The sequence below is a fragment of the Trachypithecus francoisi genome, unplaced genomic scaffold (assembly GCF_009764315.1).
Source record: "Trachypithecus francoisi isolate TF-2019V2 unplaced genomic scaffold, Tfra_2.0 Lachesis_group10, whole genome shotgun sequence".
NCBI classification, from domain to species: domain Eukaryota; kingdom Metazoa; phylum Chordata; class Mammalia; order Primates; family Cercopithecidae; genus Trachypithecus; species Trachypithecus francoisi.
In genome coordinates this window covers 92,866,974-92,879,607 of record NW_022681455.1, presented here as the reverse complement: position 1 = coordinate 92,879,607, position 12,634 = coordinate 92,866,974, and the positions used below count along the sequence as shown (strand labels likewise).

The window sequence follows — 12,634 nt, the reverse complement described above, 5'->3', positions numbered from 1 at the left end:
ATCAACCTTGATCACCCAAGATAATCTCAAGGTCATCTCAAGGTGTTGCAAATTGCAAGGAAATGCTTAACCAAGTAGTTGCTGGGAGATTTGCCTGAGTTACCATTCTCTCAGTAAAAGGCAGTGTACTATCCAATAGTTCCAGTGCCTCTTAAACTTCAGTGTATAAGAATCACTAGAGGATACTGTAAAATGTGGAGTCTAGGTGAGGCCTACAGGTCTAGGGTGAGGCCCAGATTCCAGTGAGCTTCCAGGTGGGGCCAATGCTCCTGGTTCCTGGACCATACTTTGAGTAGCAAGGTTCTAGGGGAATGAAATGAAGATTTAGGTGTTATAGACCTAAATTAGAATCCTGGATCTGCTTCTCATGAGTGGCAAGGCTTGGACAATATACTTTTCTACTCCATCAATCTGTTTCCTCATCTGTACATCAGACGCCCTCACAGTGTTATCAGGAGGCTTCAATGAAATCATACATGTAAAAAACTTTATTAACTGGAAAGCATAGTGGAGTGTTAGCTTTTAGTGGAATCTTTTCAGCTGTAAAGCACTGGGCTCTCTCTAAACCAAAAGCGATTCTGTCCTCTCCCCTTTTTTGCATTGCCTTACACACCAGATGCTGGAGAATGCCTCTTTCCCATATGCTGTGGTAAGCACTTCTCACTTCCAGAGAGATTTACCTTGTGTAACTGACGAGTGTCAGGGAAATGTGGGAGAGCAGCGCTAAATCTAGACCAGGTACGCGTACGTGTGGGCAGGGAGCATGACAGAGAGCTGAGGGGGTGCGTGGCCCCAAAGCTAAGCAAAGTGAGTATAAATGGTGGCCACAAAGGCATCTTAACCAAATAGAACCTGTTAAACCAGGCCATGAGCAGTGAGACCCTACTTTTTCTTATGGGATGCAGTGATAAAGAAATTACATAGTTATTTGAGAGGAACATAAATAAAGATTAATAGGTTAATGAGTTATTTTCCTTTCATTACTACACTATTGTACTTTATTATAATTGCTTTGCACTCATTTAATTAAATTTGAACTGGGGCCAACACAAGATAATTTGTTTTCCCTGTACTGAACAATGAGTATGCAGATTGGATGTACTGAAGCAGTAATCAGCCCTCTGTTTGCAACACTTTTCTACTCTGAGTAGACATTATAATTGATAATTTGATTGTTGCAGCACTCTGTGCAATATATTTTAAAGCAACATTAACATAATGGAAATTATGTTGTGAGCTTAATCTCAGCTTTTCACTGAGAGGCTATCTGGTTCCTCAGTGTAAACCAGTCAGGGTCTGACAACAGCAGGTTTCTCTCTCATTCCTACTTTTTATCTCTCTCTCTCTCTCTGCCTCTCTCCCTCCTTCCTTTCTTCTTTCCTCTCCTTTCTGCTCCTTCCTCCCTCACTCTCTCCCTGCTATATTTTGTCCCCATTCTGCCCTCCCTTTCTTCCTTTCTCTCCCATTTTTTTTCCCCTTCCCTTCTGCCCTGCTCCCTTCCCTCTGTTTTTCCTCCCTCCTTCCATAACTGCATTATTTTCTTTTCTTGCCTGTTTCTCTAGTGTATTGAAGAAAGGAAAAAGATGAGATAAGCGTTGTTGATAGCAACCATTCCCAGTTGCATTTCCTAATTTTGACACCTGTTCACATCACGGACATTTGAGAAAGCAAACAAGAGCCTTTCCTGCAAACACCTAAGTGAGAAATTATTCCTGGTGGTCAGTGTGGTAGTCAGCACCACACTTTGTGTTGTTGGTCAACAAAGGGAATTAATCCACAAGGCAGTCATGAGCTCTTCAAGGGCATTTCTGCACATTTGGGCAGATGAGGAAAAAGTCACTGGTGTTTCCTTTGTCCAAAGTCCATTCTTCCTTGGAGCCGCAAACACTTCCTTGAAAAGATGAGGCCTTTATCCTTATGGATACATTCTGCGGACTGATTCTCTTTGGCCCAAAGGTTTCCTGTCCCGTAATGGAAAGTAGGTGTGACATTCTGTTTGATAATCCCAGGCCAGAGATCTTGGACGCAGGTGAGGAAATTTGTGCTCCTGTGACTTCTATTGAATTTTCATAACTCTGTAAATATTTGTTTCTGTGTTTGTTTTGGGAAGAAAAACGCCTGTGAATGGTTGGAAATGACTGTGTTTGTTTGGAAAAGCTGAAAGAGAGGGGTCTGAGCGTTCTTTGTTCTTCATTAAACTGTCCAGACCCTGAATTTGTTGCAAAAAAAGTCGAATGTATTTGAAGAAAAGCCTATTCTTTAATCTCTTTGTTCTAAGGCATGGGCACCACACTCTACTCTAGTCTGCTGTTTTACTTTCAAACTATCTGTCAGTGTGGAGGAAAAATGCTACACCAAGAAGAATGTTTTTTTGGAGGGGGCAACATTTTGGAGAAGGCAGATTTTTCTCTGACACATTAAATTTCTCCAGTGAACACTTGGATGTCATTGCTGCATCGGAGTGGCTTTTCTTTTCTCTTTCTGTGTTGTTAATTTTCATAGAAAATTGGACTAGAACTTATTCATATATCAATTACTGAGTTGAGAAGTAGCACTCTTAAGTTTTACTTTTTAGCTCACTATTTCCTTACCTGTTTGGGGGAGAGTGTGTTTTAGTCTCTCCCATTGTTTTGAGACAGACTTCTCTCAGCTGGTTCTACTGTTCTAATTATTATTATTTTAAAAAAATGTTTTTAACAGAAACAGGATCCAGAGAGTTAAGTTGGGTTTTGCTTTGTTTTGTGTTTACATTTTAACCTCTGTTAAAATTACAAGAAAGAAAACTTCAACTTGCCTGGATGGAGGGTGCTTCCTCTTGTGCACAGATGTTGCATTTAAATTGAGAAACCCACAGCTGGGATGCTGTCACAGCCTAGAGACACAACTACAGTCTCTTGCATCAGTCCACCCATGGCTCCCTGCCCCCAGGGACATTGCTAAGCAAGCCTGTTCCCAAATAAGAACTTGAGGGTAAATTCGTGGAGCACAGGTATCAGACATACAGCAGTTTTCCACTGCAGGAAGTCAGGGAAAAGGACCTCTCTCCCAGTGGTCTCAAACACAAATTCCTGGCACTTGCCACCCATCTGGACATCATAGCACTTTGAAACATTCATCTTGGCACTTCAGTTTGTATCTGTCATAATTTAGTTTCCCCAAAGCAGACCTTATGGCAAGGTTTCTTAAGGTCAGCAGCAGAAAGATGAGTCACTACAGTGCAAATGAGCAGCAATGCTGAGACCAGATGGGTGGCACAGACAGCACTGATTACACCTTCACTGAGAAAAATCTCGTGTGCACCTATTCTATCTAGACTGTAAGCTCCATGAGGGCAAGTGCTGAGCTTGAGTATCAGTCTGTGTTCCACAGTGCCCATCTGGATAATAACATCATCCAAGCAGCATCCATCCTGGTCTGAGCATTGTGCTGAGCACATTATAAGATCCCTGCCAATCTTCACAACAGCCCAATGGGGTATCTCCATCTAACAGATGAGGCAAGAAGCACAGAGTTAAGTAACTTGCTGAAGAGGTAGAGTCAGGATGTTTAAACTCAGGCAGCCTGGAGCCTACCCTTTTGCCACTGTGGGAACCATCTCTCATGGCTGTCTGGTTAGGAATTGGAGTCTGGAAGCTTTAGAGACCATCACCACCATAACTAGAGCTATCCTTTGTTGAATACTTCTCATGTGCCTTGTCTTGGGATAAGTGCTTTACATTTGTTATTTTGTCTTCGTTTGCTCATTGAGGCTGCTACCCCCATTTTAGAGCTAAAGGCAGGTTCAGAGAGATTAAACCACACAGCTCACGAGTGGCTCTGTCAAAACTCTACCCACCAGACACCAAAGCCGTGACTTCAAGATGTGACATTTTCCACTTGAGCCGCTGCAGCAGTAGCAGGCAAGCGATGATGGAAATCAAGAAAGTTGTGTCCCCTGACTCATCTCAGAGGTAGCAGGTGGGCCAAGGGTCATTCAAGAAATGGAGGTCATTGAGAACACCTCTCCCCCAGATTCCTATCACAAACCTGGCACAATCAGGTGAGGTGGTTGCTGTTTTTTTTTCCCAAATAACCTTTGATAATATTCAAAGTATTTTACGGTCTGCTTCCTCTTCACCTGGTGCAGTGGCAAGGATACCGGAATACAGCCAAACCTGCCACACTTGAAGAAGTCACTATTTCAACTCACCTTTGAAAACTCTTTTCTCCCTATCTGTATCTCTGCTCCATGCGTGGGGGCAACAGTGAGGGTGCACAGTTGTTATTGGTGGTGGTGGGCTGGTGCAAGCAGGAGAAAGGGATACCTACCTGTGTTCCTCTGAAAGGCTTGCTGGACACTCCCTAGATAATAACAACTGAGGACCTTCCTCTCTCTTCCTCTCTTTCCTTCACTAGCACTTTCTCCTCTTTTGTCACTCCTCTTTCCATGTCCTTTCTAGCAAAGAAATCCCAGTGTGGTGGAACAAGGTCTGCCTAGGAAGTCAGGAGACCTTGCTAACTACAACAATCACAGTCGCCTTGTGCTTAGCAAAGAATGATGAACACTGCATTCGAACTAGATGGCCCCAGCTCTGTGTTTCGATTGCTGACCAGCCAGGCAGCCTTTCTCTACTCCCTAGATTCCAGGCCCCAGTCTGTAACAAAGGGCAGATGCACTAGATTATGGTTTTCAGCTCTTTTAAGAAAAACAGTAAAACTTGCCCTGTGCAGTGTTTACAATTATTCTTGAGCCTGTATTTTTTAAATGTTAGATTTTATATTGAAAACAATCAGTTATCACTGGCATTCCTTTAGAAGTCAGATTTGGACATCCTGGACTCATGGTGCCTGCTCTTTGGCTCTGAGTTCTGGCTTCCCCTTCTACTAGAGGCATGCATTTCCCATCCAGTTCCCACACAGTTTGTCCTACAGTCACCTTGCTTTCAGGTTTGCAAGAGGCTGAGGAAAGATATAACCCCAAAGGAACCTTGGAAGTTCCTGAAGTGCACATAGATAGAGAATTTACATGTCTGCATTTTTACTTTGTGAGAAAGATGGAAAACATAGCAAAACAAAAGGCCAGCAATCACCCAGATTGACCTTAGGTGATGGCAGAAACGATGTGCCCTGTATGTGCAATGTCTTTTTTTTTTTTTTTTTGAGACAGAGTCTTGTTCTGTCACCCAAGCTGGAGTGCAGTGTCGCGATCTCGGCTCACTGCAACCTCCGCCTCCCAGGTTCAAGCAATTCTCCTGCCTCAGCCTCCCGAGTAGCTGGGACTACAGGCACCTGCCAACACGCCCGACTAATATTTTTTTTCTATTTTTAGTGGAGACGGGGTTTCACCGTGTTAGCCAGGATGGTCTCGATCTCCTGACCTCGTGATTCACCCGCCTCGGCCTCCCAAAGTGCTGGGATTACAGGCATGAGCCACCGTGCCCAGCCTGTATGTGCAATTTCAAGTGCCATGTCATGTGGGATCCCATAGGATCCTCCAACCCAGAGAGGTTCTGCTTTCCACATTGCAAGATGAGGAAGCTGCAGTGCAGAGAGGTGAAATGACTTGCCCAAAGTCACAAAGCTGCGATCATCCAAGCCCAGCTTCAAACTCAGATTTGCTCACTCTTGGCCTGGTGTTCCTTCTCTCTACCTTGATTTTAATACTACTTGATTTTCAAAACAAGTTTTCCCATTGTCTTATCTACCTGGCTCTTCTAACACCTTGGACAGGTGTGCAGGTCAGCTGTTCCTAAACACATTTCAACAGATGAGGACACTGAGGCAGTCATTGATATAAAAGCAGAGTGAGTTGTTTTCACTGTGGCACAATTTGAGGGATAATAGGAAGGATTTTTTACCTCTCTCTTTCCCTCTCTAATTCTAGATGGGGTGGACTCTAACACACTCATCCCCTCCCTTTATTTTAAAAAAGGAGAGATCAAAAAGTACCAAACACCAATCTTACTCACTTTGGAAATTGGAAAATATCAGTCCTGAATTCTTTTCTTTCTCCTCTCCCTTCCTTGTTCCTTTCTCTTTACTATGAAAATAAAACAAAAACAATCTAACAGTATTTTATATTTTCAAAATGCTACATAGACTTCTCAGTTATTCTTATCAAAATACTTAGGGAGGAGTGGAATGATGAGTTCTACCTCCCAACTTAGGATACTGAAGTCAACACCAGAACTAACATGTCCATTTCACTCAATGGCTTAGAAATGGGTGGAGAGTGAACCATAGATCTTTTGAAATTTCAGCCTGAGTCAAGCTAAGCTTCTAACAACTGTTGCTTTGGTTTTGGGCGCACCTACAGTGTGCCAGGTATCTGCTGGGGACTTGATATACAAAATCTCGTACATCCGTGCAATATTTCTAGGATGATGTATCATCTCTTGCAAGCTGAAATGAGCCAAAGCTGCGTAGACTACTTCCCACGTCATCCTACAGGCCTGGGTTTGACTCCAAAGCCCATATTCACTCTACCATGCCGATTCTACAGTAGAAACAAAATTATCTATAATTCTCCACACTGACCCCCAATAATACTATAAATCAGGCCATTTCCTTAATCCATGTGTTGCCAGTGACCCCTCTGGGGTGCTTGGGGGTTTCCTGCAGATCCTCTGGGATTGTCTGAAGGTTAGATAATGTGTGGGCCACGTTGCCATAGAGGAATCTTCAACAACATAAAAGGAAAGACAAAATCGCGCATGGTAGTCAATCGCGTACTGAAATCAGCTCCTGGTTTTTTGTGAGCTTAAAGGGCTGTCACTTTTATGTCGCTCTGAAAGAGAGCCAAGCTGTTTGAAACTGGGTAACAAACATTCAGGAAGTGAAAAGCCCATGCCACACCCTTAATGTGGTGTGCCAGGGAGGAGGGAGTAAATATTAACCAGAAGGCAAATACGGAAACATCCCAGAGGCAGTGCATGGAACAAAAATCAGTGAAGCTGGGTAGCAACAGCTAAGCTTGTGGACTTGGAAACCAGCCGAGGCCTGGGTTCAAATCCCTTCTCTGATACTTACTAGCTGCAGTCTACTAGGAAAATTACCTAACATTCTTAGCCTTAATTTTCTCTGTGAATCTGGGATGGTAATACAGTTACCCTGTAAATCTGGGATGGTAATACATTCCTCTGAGTCTTATTATGTAGATTGAATGAGGTAATGCATAGAGCATGTTTAGGGGAGTTACTAGCATTATTATAGGCTTAATCAATGGTAGCACTTCTTAGATACAATTACACTACTATTAACCTATTTTCAGGCTCTTCTGTCAAATGTCTTCACTATACTCATATTTCAAGCAAAAGTTGCATCAGGGTTTTCATTATATTATATATTTTTAACTTCTAGAATATGTTCTGTGGACACTACAGATGTAGACTAAATCACATGCAAAGAGAATCTGTCAGCCCTAACAATAAGAATGGCTCTTGTATGATGAGCAGGTGAGACCAGGTAATCACCGAAGAAGGAGAGTGGTGTGTTCATTGAAGTCTACTCATGGAGGAAAGAAGGTAGGCAGAAAATCAACAGGTTTTCAAAAATATATGCAAAATAGGCTTTGGGGAGAATGCCAACCCTCAGTTAACCTAAGTCCCAGTCTTGGGTACAGGTATGCCGGTCAACTCATGTCCCACAAAAATGGAAACTGGACAGAGGCTGGAAAACAGCAGCCCCAAGATACAGGTTCCTGGTTCATAAGAGGCAGGAAGAAAGCCGACACCAGCCCTTCCTGAAAAGAGAAAATGAGGGTATCCAATAGACAGCACGTGGTATCTGCGATGAATGTGGTGATTCTGGCCAGGTACAAAAGTCTACTGTGTCATGTGGGAGACCTTATTATGAAAAGGATATTGTGCCACTGGCGAGGCCTAGTGCAATACAGCTAAAGTGATTGGGGCACAAAGATCTGTGGATATTTTAAAAGGGAAGTGAAACCAGGCTGGTATTCTCCAAGAAAGAAGAGATTACGAGGAGAGGATTCACTGGTGACACTGCATTCTGATGTGAAAACAGAGAATAAAAGTGAAAAGGCTATTTGAGTTCATCGGTCCTTCTTTCTCCCTGACCCAGATCTGCTTCCCCAAGCAAGGCAGGACAGTCTGAAAAAACTGTATATTAGCAAGGATTTATAACGTATGAGCATTTTTTAAAAGACTAAAAATTTACCTTGGATCAAACAAAGGAAAGTGAGAAAGAGAACAATGCAATATGTAATTAAGAAAAGGAGTGCCTACAGGAACAATTCTGATGATTTTGGCATAGCACCAAATAATTGGAGAAAAAAAAAAAACCAAGAAATACGCAATTAATATCCTGCAGAACTGGCTTTGGAGTCAGACACATGGGTTCAACTCTCACCTGTTAGCTTTGTGACTTCGGGTTGGTCCCTTTGATACTCTAACCGTTGGGAGCAACACAAGCCCCTAACTCATTGCATTTTTTTGTGAAGATGACGTGGTCAGGTGCAGTGGCTCATGCCTGTAATCCCAGTATTTTGGGAGGCCAAAGCAGGAGGATCACTTGGGGCTAGGAGTTTGATAACCAGCTTGGGCTGTATAGCAAAACCTCAGCCTCTACAAAAAAATGAAAAAAATAAATTAGTTGAAATCTGTAGTCCCAGCTACTCAGGCAGGAGGCTGAGATGGTAGGATGGCTTGAGCCCAGGAGTTTGAGGCTGCAGTGAGCTGCGATTGCACCACTGCACCCAAACCTGAGCAACACAGTGAGACCATGTTTCTCGGGGGGGAGGGGGGAGGATAATGTGTATAAAATGCCTAGAATCAGGCCTTTCATGGAATGGACACCTGTGACAGGGTAACCATTATTACTGTTATTATCAGTCTTGGTCTAGATATCATCCCTGCAGGAGGGTTCATTTTATGCATGAGGAGAACAAAGCACCAAGGCTCAGAGAGGTTACAGAATTTGCCCAGGGTCACACAGGCAGCAAATGTTGAAACTGGTATTTGATCCCTGTTTTGTCTGATGCATTCAGTCTCCATCCTGCCTTGTTACAGGTGATGAAAGGAAAAGAAAAAATCATACATGCTACCTGTGCTTAATCCATGCCTCCTTCATAGATATACATTTTTCTAGAAACCCAAATCATTAGCATATCTTTAGATAATTTCTATACCTGTGAGGGCTCTGTGAAAACCTGATTTACATTTAGAGATTCTGGGGAAATGAACATCCTCAAAAGCTAAAATAAGTGGGGCACGGGAGCTGCATGCATTGGAATCAGTTAAAAACACCATTCAAGACAATGGCTTGGAGGGAGAGGCTTCAAGTGATTCACAAGTGACTATGGAGCCTCTCTGAAGATTCCTAAAGCTTCTGTGTGCATGGACATGTTTCCACCCACAGCAAGATTACCGTCCCATAGGGGCATCTACTTACTTAAGCTGCTCTTCTTATTCACCATGTAAGGGAAGTTGTGGCCATCCCCTCTTCTTTCTTGCCTATCGTTCAGAGCCTCGATTTTGTTCAGGACAGTCTAACTCCAACAGTGGCTCCTGCTTGGCCTTAAGCAATCTTGATGACCCATTTCCCTTTGCCAATGATAGGTCAAGGATGTGCATGTGACCCAGTTCCAGCCAATGAGGTGTGAGGAAATGTCTGCAGGAAACTTCCTGGTTCTCTTTCTCGAGCAAGAGAGATATGGGAGAAGAACACTTTTCCTATGCTTGCTTTGTTCCTGCCTGGTATGCTGGTGTGAGGATATGATGCTTGGAGCCATAGCAGCTGTTTTGCAACCATGAGGAAAGACATTGCTGATACATCGAGAATGGCAGATCAGGAAGAAAGAGCCTAGGTTCTTGGTGGCATCATTAAACTGCCATACCAACCCTGGAATAACTTGTTTCCATATGCTTTGCTATGTGAGTTCCTGCTTTATTGCTAACACTGCTATTACTTGGAGTTTCTGTTTCCAGAGTAGTAATATGAGACTATCTTGGGATGGGACCTGGGCATGTATGATTTAAGTATTCTCAAGTCATCACTGATTAAAAGTTAGATTTGAGAATCATTTTTCTGTACCATAAACATCTTAAATACCATGAGAAGTGTTAAGACCATTCAGAAGAGGCGGAGAGACTTCTTTCTGATTGGAGCATCAGTGAAAACATCTTGGAAAAGGTAGCACTTGGTTTGCACTGGGTGGGATGGGTGGGGTCTAGACATGTGAGGATAAGGAGAATGGTCTATAAGTGAGCAAAGCCTTGAAAAGCAGGAGCTATGTATCGGGCAGGACAGGTATCTCAACTTGGCTGGATAATCAGATGGGAAAGGTAGGAGAGAGGCTACAAAGATGGTTTGAGGTTGCACTGGGTGTTGGGTGATGATTTAATGCCATGCTAAAGGCTTGGTGCCTGATACTGAGCTAATGGCTATAAGCAATTCAAGAGAAATTTAAGACTCAGTCTGTAACATTGAAATGCTTCCAAAGCAATTAGGAAGACAAGAAATACTCATGGAATCTCTTAGAGACACAAAGAAGCCATATACAATTAGGTTCCCCAAGGAATGGCACAGAAAGTAAAAGCCTCAGGATGTCACAGTCAGGAGGAAGAGTATGGGATAGAACAGGACTATGGAATTTGAGGATGTTACAGTAGGAAAGATACTGACTGGCTCAGTCTCTAACTTTCCAAATGACACCAGAATTCCATCTGGGATGCTCTTGGGAAATGAGCCATTGAACTCTGTCTAATCCCTTCTGGGAAAAAGACTTCAGTAATTTGCGTACATCCTTGGACAGTTCCAATGATCATCCAGTTTTTTATTACCAAAATCTATCTTCCTATAGCTTCAGACCACTGACCCTCATTTTGACCTGCTACTCTGGAGTGGAATAAATTAAATTATTTGTTCCACTACTCCGTAATAGGAACACATGCAGTTCCCTTCCCACGGCCTCATAGTGGCTGAAGCTCCTTAAATTTAGGATGGCTTAACTTGGGCAATGGATATTGGCAGACATGATATCAGCAGAGGCTTTTAATGCATGCACCCTCTTGTGCCTCTTCTATCACTGTAAGAAAAATATTCCCATGGGCACCTACTGATTCCCAAAGAAAAAGAAATACATGGAGCAAACCCGAACCCCAGTCATGACCTGGAGCCAAGCCCAGTCAAGCCTACAATTAGATCAGACGAACTCCAGCTTATCTGCGAATGCATAAGAGATAAATAGATGTTGTTACAAGCCAACATAGTATTAATGTGACCATAGCTGACTAAAGCATAGAGCAAAAAGAATAGGTTTACTCCCTTTTACACCTGAATGCTCGTCAAATAGATGGAGGTCACTATTATTCCTGTAAAATATTATCATTTTGTTCGCATTTATCCCTGATAAATGCTGATAACCAGTCCTTGTGTGACATGCATTCGAAATCCCTCCTGTATGTAATTGCTCACTCTTTCACCCAGAACTGAGTACACAATACTCAGATGTAGCCTCACAGAATCTATTAGGATCATCACTGCCCTTCAACTGAGAATAAGACTTTTATTACTGCAGCCTAAAATTGCTTTAAAAAATAAGCTGTTTTGTTGTTGGATCCTATTGAACTTTGGGTTAATTAAAACCCCCAGGTCTTTTCCAACTCAATTGCTGTCAATGCAACTCCCAATCCTGTACCAACACAACTGACTTTTTAATGTTAAATACAGATTCTATTACTCTTAAATTGCATATGGTTGGTGTTGACCTAACATCCTGGCCTGTCAGTACAATTTGAATCCTGATTCTACCATCAAACATGCCAATGATTCCTTCCATAAATGTGGTGAGTATGCCTGCTACATCTTCTTCCAAATCATTGAGGAAAGAATATCGAACACAATCAACAGAAGAGAAAAAACAAGCACCTGTGGCGTATCTCTAGAGAGCTGAGTACAGTTGACTGAAATCTGCTGTACAGTCAAAAAAAAATTCCACCTGTGTTTTGGCATGTTGTCCAGAAAAATATTATCAGTGACATGGCCAGCAGCAATGCTTAGATCAATGTATGTCAGCAAAGTAATTTTATCAAAAATGGAAATTGGCTGGTACACTATGATCTATTTCTGGAGAACCAGTATTGGGTCCTAGTAATTACTTTTCTTTTCTACCTGCTTGCCAACATTTTTACCTTATAATTGTCAATAAGTAATATTAAAATAATGTCTAGTCTTGAGAATCTACTTTTAAAAATGTTTATGAAGTTTCTCCTTGGTGAAATAGCATAGTGTGGTGCAATGTGCTCTACGATGCTGGGAACTGTCAGGGCGCTCCTCTTGGACTTGACGTAGTCTCCTTTGTTAGGTCCTGGATTAGGTTTCATTTATTCACCACCCTGGATCCATCCTGGCCTTGCTTTTGGATGGGAGGCCCTAACATCGGCATGCACCCTTCCCACTGTTGCAAAACCTGCTTACTACAGTTTCCGCTAGTGTTATAGATGGAGGGGCTCACTGGGGCAGCAGCTCCCAGACTCTCAGGGCTATCAGGCACCTCCTCTCCCCTCTCCTGCACTATGTACCACTCAATTCCTGCCCCGGGACTTTCCTGTTGCCACTGAGGTACAAGACACCACGACACATACTCAATAAGCACCTTCACATGGACAATGCAGAAGTGCAGAGGAGCTGAAGT

The 12,634-nt window shown here is 42.7% G+C and overlaps 1 long non-coding RNA gene across 1 annotated transcript in view; it reads left to right on the top strand.

The window, feature by feature from the left end:
- Nucleotides 1-9,952, top strand: part of LOC117087782 — a 36,830-nt gene extending 26,878 nt beyond the window's left edge. Inside the window, exons 3-4 of the long non-coding RNA XR_004438912.1 lie at nucleotides 7,339-7,502; nucleotides 9,558-9,952. This is a non-coding gene — a long non-coding RNA (uncharacterized LOC117087782). The remainder of the gene's footprint in view (nucleotides 1-7,338; nucleotides 7,503-9,557) is intronic.
- Nucleotides 9,953-12,634: the final 2,682 nt, after the last annotated feature.